We start from the raw sequence: 15,819 nt of genomic DNA on the forward strand, positions 1-15,819 counted from the left end.
ACTTATTTCATAACTAACAACAAACATTAAAATGCAAATGGTTCTGGGAAGAGTTAGCTTTTAAGGTACAGCCTTTTGGCTACTAGAGCAAGAAAAAGTCAGTGCCACTTACTACACTTTAATAATCAATTTTTTTAAAGATGGTAGTCATGTAAACTGAAAAGATCAGTAGATGTAAACCTAGATTCTACTCCCCGTTATCCTCTCTATGCTTCAATTTTCCTTCTGCAAAATGATGGCATTGAACTAGCTAGTTTCTAAGGACTCTTTCAGCTGTAGCTTTCTATATTTTACGCTTATAATAAGAACAGACTAGATGTTCATTAAAATAGAAAATTGGGAATTACTCCAATATTCATCAAAATGGAATTGATTAAATCAAGCATGGCGCGCGCGCGCGCGCACACGCGCGCGCGCACACACACACACACACTCTATGTAGCCACTTAAGTGATGATGTGGTTTTATATTTATTGATAGGGAAAGATGTCAGACACACTGTTTTTTTTTAAAAGTAGGCATCAAATAATTTCTATTTGACTAAGAAATAAAGTTATTTTACATAAGGAAGGATACTCCTAAAAATCTTAAGTTATTTCTAGTTGGTAGGAGTGAGAGTAATTCTTACATCTCTATTTTTCTATAATGTTTGGGTATTTTATAAGTATAGAATATTTTCATTATAAACAACAAAGTTACTTTCAGTTTGGGGAAAATCCAGTAAAAGGTAAATAGCGAATATTAGATCCTTTCCTGTGAGCAAGTTTTGATGGAGAAGAGGGCCAGAGCAAGACCAAAACAGCAGTGAACAAAAGGAAAACAATGCCTGGATATTTTCATGAGTAACTCAGATACTGAAATACATACGTGCCATGAAGGTAACGAATGTTCTTGTTACACAGATTCAGCTCAGCTCATCTGTTCTTCTCAGTCATCCCAATCATCACCAGTATTGGGAGGTGGGTTTGCCTGACCCATGCCCACTCCCTCACCAGTCCACCCCATGCACAGTGGGAAGATTTGTCAATCATCAGACCAGCCATTGGATTCGATTCAAGGCTAACCACCTTATGACAGGATTAATCCCATAACTTTGTGTTCTGTACTAACGTGCTTTAATTATTTGAGTTTCCTAAGGTTGCCTAATCAATCTTGACAATTACCATTTATCACTCTACTTTAAAAAAATTCAGAACTAATTATTAGAAAGTAGACTAAATCAAATAGGGATTCATACAAGCTGAGTCAGCAAAGGAGGTACAATAAGCTTCCTAAAGACAAAATGGTAAATGACAGTTTTGACCCAAGTTGAAAACGGTAAAAACAAAAAAAAATTCTTGGAGGAGATTATAAATTAAACACAGGTCAACACTGTAGTTGTCATTCAAAAAGTCGGGGGCATGGCTGCCACACCTGGCAGGAGGATCTCAGTGTGGGACAAGAGATCTGTGAATCCCAGCGAGCTAATCCTCTGAGGCACTCTACTTGAGGGATCCGTCTGTTGCCAACTTACATTATTAGTTCCACATTATTTGCTTGTCACCAATTGTATAATGCCTTCCACGCTAGAATTAAATTCCTTGATTCAATTTGGGGTCAATAACTATATAGCTTAACTGTCCAGGAGCTAGACAAGGTACCTGAGAGGAGCTATGCTCACAAGGAAGAGGATTTCTAAAGTTTGGACCTAGAGCAGTTCAGGAAGTCAACTGATCTTTGCCTGCTGGAAGTTCTAGAGATCTGTAAGGACCATGGTAGGAAACTGTTAAGTGGAATCGCTTTAAGTCAAAGACAGCCTATATATAATTAAGGAGAGCATTTTTATTAATGTGTTTATTATTTTATTCATCATGTTCTGCTTCCTGAAAGAATTTTGGAGGAAGTTCTTGCATTTTATGTACCAGAGCAGCTCCATGTATTAATCACCTCTTCTCAACCAGATTGTATAATGCCTGATACTTAAAAGCACATCTTCCGTTTCTTTTCAATTGCCCAAGGTGCCTAAACAGTGGTACATGGATCTACATAAAAGTAATACTGAAGACTTTAATAATCAGCATGAGAACATAGTTAACTACTGGTTACTTTAATTAATAAAGCCATGTTACAAATTTTAACTCTTCTCCTGGATCCCACAGAAGACATGGTGATCATAGGGTAACCGTTTGTCTCAGCTTACCTAAGACAATCGTGGTTTACACCTGTTGTCCCGGTAGAATCATTAATAGTGTTCCTTTGCACTCTCAAAAGTGTACAAATTATATAATGATGCTATTACTGATCAGGCATCACTAAGGGGGTTCCTAGTAAATTCCAACATACAAAAATAATTTAGCTTTAGCAGTAAATGAAAGCTTTATGATAAAAGATGACCACAGAGCACAATGTTTACATTAGATTACATTAGATAATGTAAAGATTACATTACCAACTAATTGCTATTTCCTAAAACAGCTTCTCTTTATAAATTTGTCAACTCTGCCCTCTACTGTCCTAAGACAGTATTATGACATCGTGAAGATAGAGCTAATTTGGCTTCATCGTTTGAAGCTGATTGTGTTAGCCCTGTTAATTACTTAAGAGGGCTGGTCCTCAACTTTGCCTGACACTATATTAGCTTTTAAAGATCCCCTCTGCCTATGCCCCACCCCCGACCAGTTAAATCAGAACCTTAGGGGATGAGACCCAAGTGTCAATTTTTTTAAAGCTCCCCAGTTGCTACCATTGTACAGTAAAAGTTGAGAAACTTGCTTAGAATGTCAGATCAAATAGTCTTCCGTGGTTCACTTAGGTTTTTTCATTCCATAGCCCAGATGATACTATTACCCTAATCATGTCTGGAGAAGGCTTGGAGATTGGAAGAAAAAAGATGAGTGTATCAGGACAAATCTATATCACTACTTGAAAAGTGGCACAAAAAACATTCTAAGGGATTGCATTTTCCTTGGGTCTAAAAAAAATTTTTTTTTTTAGTTAGAGTGATGATATATATGGACAGCACCTAGTAGGAAATGAGGCTGTTCAGCCATCAGCTTTGATAACACAGCTCAGCCCTAATTTTCTCCTATGGAATTATCTGCTGAGGAAGCTCCAAGATAGCCAAGAAAGTTGGATCAGAAGATGGGAGCAAATGAGATAGAGCTCACTGCATTAAATGACTGCTTCCTTTTTCCTGAATGTTCAGAGACTTGTTAATGGAGTTTATCATATGGAAATGCACTGATGTGAAAGCCCAGGAAAATCTGCTGAAGTAGAAGTTGCACTAATGAGAGCATTAACTAAATTAAGTTACGGGGGGGGGGGGGGGGTGAATCCCAAAGGGCATAAGGGAGAAAGGAGAAAGATATAGAAAAATCATCAATAATCAGCAGGAGAGAGAGAGCTTTTGCAGAAAATTAAACAAGAAACAGGTTTTTAATAATAAGCCAAAAGTTTACCTCCCATTCCCTTTTTCTAAAATTCACCAGGAAAAGCTAATGATCTAGTGTTGAGACCAGTCCTGTTAGAAGAGGTTTTATTCCTCTTAAACTTTTACCAAAACTGTGGGATCAGCCAGACATGCAGGCATGAGAGAGAAGGGATCACTTGGGAATTCTGACAGTGAGTATCAGGGTAAAAATCCCCTGTGAAAACAGCAGAGACCCCCTAATACTAAAAGGAGGGGAGAGAAAGATGTATGTGACAGATGGTGAGGTCCTCATACACCATGTCTGGGACTGCATTCTTCAGTACTTCAGTCCAGCCAAAGGCAAGACACTTAGCATAAGTGAGGGCAGAGTAGAGGTTTGGAAGCAGTATCAGGAATTATTCTAAATGGTTCTATCTCTGCTGGTTCTATTGTCTGTGCAACAGCTACTGATATTTTTTTAAATTCCTTTGCAAAAAAATGAATAGGGACAAAATTTAAATATTTCCATAGATATATTAATTCATAAGGCTAGTTCTTATTCTTTTCTTGGTTACAGAAATTTGTGAGTATCTGATGGAAGCTATGGACCTCTCTCCAGAGAAAAATGGATATTTTTATACATAACTTTACATACAGTTCCATACTAGTTTAAGAACCCTAAACATACAGATGGCCAACAGGTACATGAAAAGATGCTCAACTAATCATGAGACAAATGTAAATCAAAACCACAATGAGACATCACCTCACACTCATTAAAATGACTATTAGCAAAAAGACAAGAAATAACAAGTGTTGGTGAGGGTATAGAGAAAAGAGAACCCTTATGCACTGTTGGTAGGAATGTAAATTGGGAATGTAAAAGTAGCCACTATGGAAAAGAATATGGAGTTTTCTCAAAACATTAAAAATAGAACCACCATGTGATCCAGCAATTTCACTTTTTAGTACCACCGACTATTTATCCAAAGAAAATGAAAACACTAACTCAAAAAGATATATGCACTCCCATATACAATAGCTGTATGTACAATAGCACAGTATGGAGACAATGTAAGGGTCCATCAGTGGATACGTGGATAAAGAAATGTGGTATATAAATATATACATAATGGAATATTATCCTTTTATGAAAAAGAATGAAATCTTGCCATTTGTGATGATATAGATGGCTCTTGAGGGCATTATGCTAAATGAAGTAAGACAGAGAAAGAAAAATACTGTATGATCTCATATGTGGAATCTTAAAACAAAGAAACAACAACAACAAAAAAAACAAGCTCATAGATACAAAGAACAGATTGGCTGTCAGAGGCAGTGGTGGGGGGTGGGCCAAATGGATGGAGGGGATCAAAAGATACAAACTTCCAGTTATAAAATAAAGAAGTCACAGGGATGTAATGTACAACATGATGACTATAGTTAATAGTACTGTATTGCATATTTGAAAGTTGCTAAGAGAGTAGATCTTAAAAGTTCTCATCACAAGAAAAAAATTTTATAACCATATATCATGACAGATGCTAACTAGACTTACTGTAGTGATCATTTTGTAATATATACAAATATTGTTATACAAATATATATCAATACATTATGTATAAATATATATATTTGTTTATATGTATATGTGACATACAAATATTGAATCGTTGTACACCTGAAACTAACATACTGTTATATGTCAATTATACCTTAATTTTTAAAAAACAATACTTGGTTTATAAAATGACCTTCTGCAAATGGATTTATTATTACAATTACTATCATAAAACATTTATTAAGAGCTATGTACACAAATCTTTAAAATGAGCATTACATACACATTAGGTTAAATAATAAAAAGTTCTTGTCCTCAGCTCCTTATAATCCAACATTTAATGCCATTATAGCCATGTAAAGGACATGCAGTTGCTATATTGAAAAATAAAAACATTTGCACCTTCATAGGAACAGGTAAAGACATGTTGAGAGGTGGTGGGCTAAGCAGAATTATTTAAGGGTTCACAACTTCTTTTCAATATAGTCAGATTTTTTTCTAATGTATTGAATGCCCCTAGTGCAAGACATAGTACTAGACTCTGGAGGGGATCAAAGATGAGGACATACGGTCTTTGTCTCAGACTGCCTTCACCTTAGTAGGGTGGAGATAGGAGAAGCACACAAATGACTCTAGAATAATGCAGACTTTGGTAAATGCCCTATACAAATTGCAAACAAAATATTTTGGAGAAGGGTACAGACAGCAAGATCACATTTAACAGGACATGGGAAATGACCCCCGGACCTTCTTCCACCTTCATTTCTGTGGGAATCCCCTGCTGTTTTCATACAGAAATTTCACATGGCCACTCCAGATAGAAAGACCAAGTGACTCCTACTTTTTCCTGACTGTAAATCAGTTTGAATGTAAGGAAATGGTGGAAATTAAGACAAAAAAGGTCAACCAAAGCCATACTGTGGCTGGCTTTAAAAGCCAGGGTGAAGAGCCTGTACTTAATTCAGTTGACAACAGGAATTTGTTGAAGGCTTTTAAGCAAGGCACAGATAGGATCAGAACTGTGCTTTAGGAAATTAATCTGGCAGGATAGCTGGAGTGGAGAGAGAGGAGACAGGCTATTACAGTGGTCAAGGGGAGAAGCACTTGGGGCCTGAGCTTGGATGGTGGCCGAGGAAGCGGAAAGCAGGGTGGATGTCAGGCTGTGAAATTTGTAGGCCCCTGAAGGTTCTTAACTGGGGGTCAATTGGCAGATTTAGAGAACTGTCAAGAAAAAAAAATTCCTTAGTATTGTAGAGGTATCCTTTGTGAACTCGAATGTCTGCCCCAGCTATAGATGCATACAGTTTGTGCCTAAACAGAAAGGGGCCCCGGCTATGTGGACAAGCTTAGGTCCATTCTAATCACTTGTTGATGACTAACTGTTGAATCCTTTATCAGTTCTTTTCCTATCTGTATTTTCTTCCTTGCTCTCATAAGCTTCTTGTTTGGAATTCAGAGGAAGAACGGTACTGGGAGCAATTTTAAAATCAGAATTTATTCCAAGCGAATGAAGTACTATCTACTGTCTAACACAGGACACAAATTCCTTATCATATTCTTTTAAAAATCCTTCTTTAATCCCAGCTAATCCTTAAACTTTCGTCATATTTTTTTCCTCCCTTTACTGCCAAATTTCTCACAGGATCAGCCTTCATTTATTATGTCCCTTGAATCACCATCTCTCGTCCCTTAACCCTTACAACATGGAGCCCATTTCTACAGCTCCAATAAAATCATTCACTCCAAAGAACCATGTCATCCTCATCACCAAAAACAATGAATTTTCTCAGTCTTAGTCCTCCTTGACCTCCTCCTTGACCAACATTTGGCTCTGTAAATCAGCCTTTCAAGCTTGAAACTTTTTTTCCTTTGGTCCTCTTGATTGCACACTGTCCTGTTTCCTTCCATCCTCTCTGGGATCTCTCTTCTGCTGTCTTGGCAAGCTGTATTTCATCCTACTCTACAAAATATAACTGTGACCCAGGTGATAATTTGGGCTGTCAACTATTCATGATCTTGAAGGAGAAAACTTTTTCATTCAACTATTCAGCAGTCCCCAGAATTCCTAATCCTTATCTCTAGACATAACTACCTATCTCAGCTCCAGTTTAATACTTCCGGCTGGACACTTCCCAGTAGATGTCTCAAACTTATCATGTCTGGAGGAGAGCTCATCTATCCCCCACAAAAGCTAACTTCTCTCAACACCCCTACATTCATCAATAATCCCATCATTTTCTCAGTACTCAAGCTCTAAATCTTGAGTCACTCTCAGTTGTTCCCTCTCCTTGCACAGTTAGCCAGATACCAACAGTCTATGCATCCTGTCTTTGCATACTCTCTCAAGGCTGTCTCCTCATAGCCCTTTCTCCTGCCGCTACTGTAGACACTTCCCACCTCTCTCGAGTATCTCCAATACTCCTGAAACGAGTTCTTCTCCTTCCTCTTCCTTCTCATTTCAGTACATTGAACACTTTAGTTGGGAATATTAATCTTCCAAAACCATTCTCTTTAGGTATCATTTACTGTTCAAAACTGTTTAGTTAAATTCCAACCCACTATAGGATACAACTTGAATTTCTTCACCTGGCATTTAATGTCCTCCACTATCTGTTATTTTCTTGCTTTGATTCTTAACTCACACAATTCCTCTACACAAATTCTCTTCTCCAGCTACAGTGATCTTCCAATTGCTCCCCAAATAGAATACACCCTTAGAGCCACCTCTGGCACAACCCAGAGGGCACCATTCACAAAGAACATTACGTGAATGTTGTCCCCTGGAGCTGTGCCGTTGCTGTCTTTCCTACTTTGGTACCTTTGCTCTTGATACCCTCCTGTAGAATGTTCTCCTCTTGCCTCTGTCCCAACTCTTCCTTTAAGGCCCAGATTAAGTTCTATCAGCTCCATGAATGGCTCACCAACTGCCTTAGCCATTGATAAGGACTCCCTCCCTTTAATTTCCAGACTACTGATCTGTACATAGGATGACCATAAAATTTACCATCTAATCTGTGATGCTTGAGAGTAACATGGGGCACAATTATTCTGGAACAACAGGCACAAACTGGGACTATCCAGGACAAGCTGAGGCATATGATCAGTTACTTGTATATTACTAATTTGGCACTCAGCATGTGTTATCTGGCAGGTTTTACTTGTTTGTTTGTTAAAATGTATATATGTAGTTAAGTGTACATGTCTCATCTCCTCAAGACAGTAAATCCCCTGAGTACAAATCATGTATTATTATCAGCTGGTGCCTGGCCAGTGTCTTACACATAGTATACACTAAAAATTGTTTGTTGTGCATCATGATGTCTTCACTGTTATTTAGGAGAGAAACTTGGGCTGGGAGTGAACTTTCAAAAGCAGTAAATTTACCCAATTATTATTCTGGCAGGAAGACAAAATTCTCTAGGTCCCTAGAAAAAGATACTAACATCAAAAAAATTCCCTCAAGTTTTTGGTGAGGGCTGGGTCGTGGCTTCTGACACAGGGTTCTGCCTTGTTGCCTTGTTACTTAGGGATGTCCTTGTTCCATATCTCAACAGGATCCCCTTTCCAGTGCTCCTTTATGACACCACACAAAAGAAAGCTGACAGCCCCAACCAGAGGCCTTATGTAACTCACATCAAAATAAAACCACATCTAAGAAAATGCTGCTGTGGCTAACTAACCCGAAACCAAATATTTGGAAGTTTTGATTTGCTTGACTTATTTTGCTTAATTAACATCTGGCCCCAGTTTAACATTGCCCATGTTAAACTACCAGTCACCAAAAGAGGAAAAGGAAGAAGGCCTAAGAACAGAAAAAGACTGCAGGAATTAATGACAGCTTAGACTCCAAAAATAAACTAGAATGCAAATTGGAAAATAAAAGACACATGGGAAAGAAATAATTAGGACAGAATCATCTCTCTGGAGTCAAGACGTAATGGGGAGCAACGTTACCAAAGAGCATCAAGTCAAAATCATATGGGGAGCGTGTATGTGTGTGTGTGTGGTGTTGGAAAAATTTTTTTCAAACTACTGATGGTTTGGGTCTTAATAAAATGCCTCCTGCCATGTAGGTGACCATCAGGCAGCATTCATTTGTTTTCACACGGAATAACACAAGGAAATTTGCCTTGGATTACTTTTCTAAAATTGGTTCTCAAAGAGATTTCTGTAAACCTTTGGCCTAACATTTTTTCTTCTATTAAGTAGCAGTCTCTGAGCCTCTCCTGACATCAGCCGTCTCAATAAACACAATAATCTGTCTAGGGAGTCTCTAAATGTTCTCCAGAGTTTAAGGAGATCTCCTTGGAAAAGAGGACTCCAAATATTCCCAGAGACGCCATTCTTCCTTCTACTCAGGATATTTTTATACCTAGACCTCTCTGGGAGTATTGAATATATGACCTCTTAAAGTTTCCAAGCCTTTCATTTCATTATCTCAAATCAAGTCACCATCTGCTTTGGAAAATTGAAGCCAGAAATAGGCAACTGATGGCAGATGTGCCACTGAAATGTATTTCCTATCCTCTTGGTCCCATCATTTTGCTTCCATTTCCCTTTATCTTTTATTACATTCTTTCTGCTTGAGATTCTATTTTGTTCTATTCCCTGACCCCATCTTTCCTCAGATATATTTATGGCCTTTGATAGCAGTCAGGGCCACATACTATTGATTTAAGCACTGATCTTCTTAGATGCAAAGTTCTCTATTAGATAACTTCTTGAGAGTCCTTCTACCTCTGGGGTTCTCTGCGGCTGCAGTTAATTACCATACCTTGATTACCATCCACTTGTTCTTGTATCTTCACTAGATGCTGTGGACTCATTTTCATTAACGAAGCTAACATTTATTGAATACTTAGTACATATTTCAGACCCTCTGCTAAGTAGATTATTTCCCTTAATTCTCTCAGCAACTCAATGAGGTAGGTGTATTTCCAGTTTGCAAATGAGGAAAAAGGCACAAAAAAGTAAAGTTTCTTGCTCAATGTGTCACAGCTAATAAGTGCCAGAGCTTGGTATGAATCCACATCTGTGTGTCTCCACACAAACAATTTGGTGGAAAATGTGATGCTGACATATCTTAGGAAGAAGGCTGGACAATTTAAAAATTCACTACAGATAAATTTTCACCAGTGCTGCATTATGGAAAATTATGAAGTCAGCCTCCCCTGACTTAGGGGTCAAAACTTTATCCTTCACTTGAATGCTACCTACTTTATACACGAGCCTTGTTTTCCCACACTTGTGTACCTTTGTCCATGTTGTTCCCCCATCTAGAGAACACCCTGCCCAACATCCCTTAATGTCCACTGATTCTTAAAGTCTGATGAAATATCACTTTCTGGAAAATCGCTGACACTGTGTCCCTTCTCTCTCCAACCTCTCCCAGGCTGAGATGTCTGCCCTTTATCTGGGTCCCAGTAGCATTCCTAAGAGCAATTATTACACCATATGGTGATAATTGGTTTTTCTTTCCCCTGAAGGTTGTAAGCTACTTGAAAGCAGGCATGGAATAGGTACTCCAAACATCATATAAATTGAATAAAGTTGAATACCTGAGCTTTAATGTTATAATATTACTTCTCCCAGGTATATTTACATTTTGAGTGCCATTTTAGATTTTGTGATAAAAGGATCTTTGATGTAGGCATCTCAAATATTAACTGAAATGGTGAGAGAGAACTAAGAAACCACACTGGTAGAAGAGTCTCCCTTCAACCCAGATCAACAAACCACTATGGATCTAAATTACTTATAAAAGAAAAAGATAAAGTAGTGTATAGAATCAATTGAAGTCAGGAAGGTGTTGCTAAACTTCCAGGAATGAGGTGACAAACTGAACTCTACGTTTACAGATCATTTCCTAGGGAGCAATGAGGTGTTAAATTGAATGATATTAGGGCACTTTGTTTTCCTTGTTGAGTCATCTGTTCCTTAGGCAGGATTTTCCTTTTGGTGGGCACAGCATGAAGACATGACTTAGCAATAAATTCTTGGTGAGTAACTGAAAAGGATATTGGGCTTAAAACAATTTTTTAAACAAAACTCCTTCTCCTAAAAAAAAAAAATCTGTTTTCCTTCTCAAATTTTAAAAACTTTGAAAGCAAATAGCCTGAAGTGAATGGGGTGAACTCTAAATGAGACAGGTGGGATGGTGGCTGCTTTCGGCCATGGAATTTGGGGTAAGGTGGTAGGATGGGTGAAACTGTGTGTTCAGCTTTTGCAACCAATCAACAAACATTACTGAGAACCCACTAGGGGTCAGGCATAATGCCAAATGCTGGGAAACAAGCATCATTCTCAAGAAGTTCCTCCTCAGAACAGGAAACAAATACCCGGTCTTCATGGAAGAAGTGATATTTGAACCATATCTGAGAGACTGAATATAACTTCCATAGACAGAGAAAAGGCCATTCTGGGCAAAGGGAGCAGCACACAAAAAGCCAGAAAGAAGACTTGGAAGAATTTGGTGTGGTGAGGCCATGAGAAGTTTGATGGGACTACAGATAGGAAATGAGCGCTGACAAGGAAAGGACAGCAAAAGGAGAGGTGGCAGTAGCGGGACATGAGGTGAGAGAAGCAGACTGGGGCCAGGTTTTAAAAGGCTTTGACTGTTGTAGTAAGGACAGTGGTCCTTATCCTGAAGGCAATAGGGAATTGTGGAGCTTTTAAAGTGACACAATGAGATTTATTATAACTGTTACGTTCTTGGCACTGTCTTATATATTGTTTAATAATATGCCTCAATTCTCTCCAGACCTCCATGTATGCTTTCTCATTAATTCTCAAAGAAGAGTTTGTCAAGAGAAAAAAGTATAAGGAACCTAAAATAGGATTAGGTAGGAGCCCAAAGTAGCACCTACCCAGAAGGCTCCTGCCTCTTTCTGCCTTTAGGTGTCTTTCTAAGACTGCTTCCTGGAAGAGCCTTTTTGCTCTTTCTGTATCTCCTGTGCTTTCCCTACCTAGTACAATTCTCCACCACAGCGTCCTCTCCAATACAACATGCTCACTCAATCTTTTCAAGTGCACACAAACCACCTTGTACAAATTAGTTGAAGCACACACTCTCATATTACCCAATTCAGCTAGACACAGATTCACATTGGGCGAGCTGTTAGTCATTACCAATCCCCTTTTCTAATTTATTATCTTCCTTCCTACCACCTCATGCTATGGCCAGAATAATTTAGCTTAGCACTCTTGAGTCATATGAATGTACTCATATATCTAAAACATTGGTCATTTTATAAAGCAACCCTGTAAGGGAGTTATATTCATTATTGACATTATGTTACAGATGAGAACACAACCCCAGTCAATAAGCAATTTGCTTATGGTCCTACTATTATTAAGACACACTTAGGACTAGAATCCAAAATTTTAACTTTATATCACCATGTTATTTCCCAAGTGTACCATGTTATTTCCCAAATATACCTTACCTTGCAGGTAAGGTATTCTGTGTACCTCTTCTCCATTCCAAGTCAAAAACGACTCTTTTCCAAATGACCCAAGCTTCTTGATTTCTATGGATTTGGGGCCTGAACTTCCTTGAAGTCAACCCTCCCACTGCTGGCCATTCTTCGCGACAAAACAGGAGCCTCTTCCCTCTCCTCACTCCCTCAGCTTCTCTGAAAATTCCAAACTCCTTCACCTCGCAGAGATGATGCAGGTAGTAGAGAACAAAAGTCTGCTCTGAGTCTTACTATATCCTTGGGGCACACGTTAGAAATAGAGTAAAAGCATATCTAAAACCCAGTTACATTTTGATTATTAAATTCATCCCAATCCATGTAAGATTTGAGAGAGACTATTTCGCCGGAGGCTACTACATCAGAGATTTTGACATATATCATGAAAATTCCATATGGAAATCACCATCTGTATATGAAAAGAAAGCGAGGAGAGCTGGAGAAAACAGAATCAAAGGAAACAATAGCTATTCTCTTGTTTTTCAGCACCATGTGTTTGAAAGCTGGGGCTTATAATCTGAATAACTAGGAGAACCTGGAAACGAAGAAAGTCCAACTTGGCCACTGAACTGGGTGGGGGGAATGGGAAGGGAGAGAAGCCAGATATGAAATTCAGAAACTCTATTCTACCTGCCCTCACCCAGGCTCACCAGGGTTCACCCAGAACTGCTGCTTATTCATTCATTCCAGGCAGGTGATACCAGGTGAGAACAACCACACCTATTCCACACATCCCTTGAGACAATGGAAAGGACACATACCTTCACCAAACAGATGAGCTTTGTTTGGCACTGAGCTTCCCTCCACCTGTGAAGTTAGCCTGCCAGGGCTACTGTAAAGGCTCCGGGCTGCTTCCTTAACCTCTTAAACAAAGGATGAAGAGGACAGGTATGCCCAGCTCTGCATCCCTGTAGCCTCTCGGTTTTAGGCATCATAAAAGGCAAAAGAAAATAGGTAATAGAAAGAGAGTGTTAAAAAGAGTGTTCAAACTGTACTCCTAAGGGAAAACTTTAATCTTGCCCCAGGGATGTAGTTTAGCATATGTAATTGAACCGTTTTAACATTAAGAGTTTCCTAAATGGATTCCTTTTACCAAGAGATAATATGCATAAACTGCAACACATGGGTATATTTGATATATATTTCTGATGTCAGAAGTTTATTAAAGATTCCTAGGGGTAGGGTATTATCACAGAGAAAATGCTATTAGAAGGTAATCCTTAAATAGTTCCTGCAAACTTTATTTTATATAAGTAATATAAGAGAAAATAGATTCTTTGCCACTTTTTTTGTTGTTGCTTATTTTACACCACTACTTGGTCATTTCTTTCAGGTGCTAATCTCCTTCAGCTTTGCAGCCTCTATTTTCCTTTCTTCCACCTGTCATCCTCAAGAGATTTTATAATATTTCTATTATCATAATCACACTTTAATTTCTGGTCCTGTTCCACTTCTCTTGCCAGTCTCATTGCTGCCTCTCTTCCCTGGACATAGCTAGATTTTGGATGGAGAACTTCATTGGGTGGATAGCCATTAGCTCTTGAGTGTTTGTGCCTATGAATAATATTTTAATAAATATTTAATTAAAAAATAATTCACTTGCTCTTTTTTTTTTGAAAGGAAAAGTGCTTTACCCTTTGATCTTATAAGCATTCTGTTTAGATTTAGTTTGACTCTATTTTCATGAGTCTTTTTACACATGGAAACTAATACATTTTTTACACTTGCTCATTTTAATAACAAGTGATAATAACTATATCACTCTGGGGAGGTAAAAAGATGCTGGTAAATATGTAGATTGACTTTCATGCTTCAGAAAATGAAATCAGTTCATCCCAAAGAACCTACTCTTAGAGATCTTTGACTGCAGTGTAATTTTCTATTTATTTATTTTTTTCAATCATGCATGTTTTCTATTTGTCACGAGGCAGAAAGCTATACATCTCCCCCTTGTGGTGCCTGTTTGTGTCTGCCTTTCCATATCCAATTTCTTCCAGCTCCAATCAATCCCAATAGAATGCTGCTAAATAAAATCTTCCTAAACCACAACCTTTTTATCACTCTCCTGCTCAAACTTTCAGTGGATTCCTATTACCTGCAGGATAAAATCCAAACTCCTTGGCATTGTCCACCTGAAATTTGTATACTAAAACTCTCTGCTTTTTGAAATCCTACACTTTCTGCAAGGCCCGAATTCCTCTTTCTCAACCCTCCGCCTGGAAATAGTCTCTCCATTTTGTTCTCTCATACCACAATCTGCCAGTAATTACAGGTATTTGTGCTCATTTTCTCTCTCAGACTCTATTATGAATATCTGAAGAGTAGGAAAGAACAATATCTTTTTCGTTTCTTGTTGTTTCCACAGTTCCTTGTACAATGAAGGCACTCAACAAATGTTTATAGAACTGAATAAAACACAGTGGTTAGTAAAATTAAGGCAGCATTAGGCTTTAAAAACAGATGACACGTTTAATAATGAATCAAGAGACAACTGCATAGACCCACCCTGTCCCATAGAAATATAATGCAAGCTTTATATGCAATTTTCAATTTTCTAGTAGCCAGATTATAAAAAGAAACAGGTGAAATTAATTTTAATAATATATTTTTATTTAACCCAATTGTTTCAACTGTAATCAATATAAAATTACAAACGAAATATTGTACATTTTTATATACTAAGTATTCTAAATCTAGTGTGCAGGATGTACTTACCACACACCTCAGGTCAAATATGCCACGTTAAAAGTGATTTATAACCACATGTGGCTACTGGCTACTGTATTAAAAAGGTGCTGAGCCCTTTTGCGGGGTAGGAACTGAGTCCTAGTCCTGGCTGACCACTGTGTAATCTTGTTACCTTACATTAAGACCTGGTCCTGTTCAGCTCCTCCCACCAGTCCCATTTGCTGCCACTCTTCTCTGGACATAGATTTTGGTTGGAGGACTTCACTGGGTGGATAGAGATTAGCTCTTGAGTTTTTGTGCCTTAAATATTATTTCCTTGATTTCCTCATCTGAAAAGGGAAGACACACACAGAGAGAGAGAAATACATTCTATGTTCTCCAGAGGACTCTGGGATGGTCATTGATTATTAACACTGTGTTCTTTTTAGAAGATTCTCTGTAGAGTCTAAAGGCCTCTTCCCAAATACTTCATTTATTGCCTATTCACTTGCCAAAATCTGAACTATCACTCTCACTGGCCTAAGAAATGGTATGGAAAGGCATTCAAAGTATAGTTTCATCTTTATGGAGCCGAGGCAGCGAGAAACAATTCCCTTTCTTGTGGGTTGTGACTTGCCTATCTGTCAGCTAGACTCAGGAAGGCGACTATTAGAACTTTGCTCAGTTCAAAATCCCTTTCCCCTTCCCGCCACACGCTCCAAGTTTCT

The sequence above is a fragment of the Camelus dromedarius genome, chromosome 5 (genome assembly GCF_036321535.1).
Source record: "Camelus dromedarius isolate mCamDro1 chromosome 5, mCamDro1.pat, whole genome shotgun sequence".
NCBI classification, from domain to species: Eukaryota; Metazoa; Chordata; class Mammalia; order Artiodactyla; family Camelidae; genus Camelus; species Camelus dromedarius.